This window comes from Vombatus ursinus, unplaced genomic scaffold (genome assembly GCF_900497805.2).
Source record: "Vombatus ursinus unplaced genomic scaffold, bare-nosed wombat genome assembly UNPS02014822.1, whole genome shotgun sequence".
Taxonomy (NCBI): Eukaryota; Metazoa; Chordata; class Mammalia; order Diprotodontia; family Vombatidae; genus Vombatus; species Vombatus ursinus.
The window spans coordinates 13,038,825-13,040,111 of record NW_020954600.1 but is presented as its reverse complement, the minus strand read 5'-3'; the positions used below and the strand labels follow the sequence as shown (position 1 = coordinate 13,040,111).

Below are 1,287 nucleotides of genomic sequence, written 5' to 3'. Positions count from 1 at the left end.
TTTTTATCGTGAACTTGACAATCAACAATAATAACATTTAGATATTAACTAAGGTTTCAAAGTACTATACATATGCTATCCTATTACATCTTTGAAACAACCCTCTGGAGCAGATGCTATAACTATCCTCATTTTACAGATGAGGAAACTGAGACTGAGTCCAACTTTCTCTCCCCTGCACTACCTAACTGCTCAACAAACACAAATATTTCAACATATAAAGAAAAACAACAACAAAAAAAGGATTTAGTAGAATTTTTTAAAAAAAGTTCAGCAAACCTTCACTAAACACCTAATATTTATTTGCAAGGCATTGTACTAGTTACAGATGCTTCAAAGAGAAAACCAAAATAACTTGTACGCTCAAGGAGTTTTCATTGTACTAGTGGGATCAATCAATCAATCAGAGTTAGCTCTATAAGCCCATGAGAAACAACTCGGAAGACCCTTTTCCCCAAGATGGCGCTGAAGGCAAAGAAGGAAGCAGTTGTCCCCTGGACACTAAGACTTCGAAGGCAGCCCAAATACCCTCGGAAAAGTGCCCCTTGGAGAAATAAGCTTGACCACGATGCCATCATTAAGTTTTATTGGACCACTGAGCCTGCTATGAAGAAGATTGAAGACAACACCACCCTGGTCTTCGTTGTGGATGTCAAGGCCAACAAGCATCAGATCAAGCAGGTGGTAAAGAAGCCGTATGAACTGGATATGGCCAAGGTCAACACACTGACCCAGTCTGATGGAGAGGAGAAGGCCTATGTCCGACTTGCTCCAGACTATGATCTTTTAGATGTTGCCAACAAAATTGGAATCATCTAAACTGTGTCTAGCTATCCCACTCCACCTACAATAAAAAGTTTTCCAGTTAAAAAAAAATCAATCAAAAGATAATTTATTTTTTAACTTTATGAATTTATTTTGATTTATCAACAATCACTTCCATAAGCTTTTGAGTTTTAAATTTTTCTTCTCCCTCCTCCTCACCTCCCTTTCCAAGATGGCACAAAATCTGATATAGGCTCTACATATACATTTCTATTAAACATATTTTCACGTATCACATAGTGATTCAACAGATATTTATCAAGCAGGTATTATATATCAGCACTGTGCAAGCACTCAGGATACATATACAAAGAATGAAGCAATCCCTACTCATATGTGGAGATAAAGGATTGGAGTTATTTGAATGATTTAGAAGAATTATCCCTCCCCCAAGAGCCCCTTTAATTGAGACAGGAACCCTGAGAGCCCTGGGTGGAAGATGTATGTGCCTTGGAAGAATGA

The 1,287-nt window shown here is 37.8% G+C and overlaps 1 pseudogene; it reads left to right on the top strand.

Moving 5' to 3' along the window:
- Positions 1–459: 459 nt before the first annotated feature.
- On the top strand, positions 460–819 carry LOC114024670 (annotated as a pseudogene).
- The last annotated feature ends 468 nt before the right edge of the window (positions 820–1,287 follow it).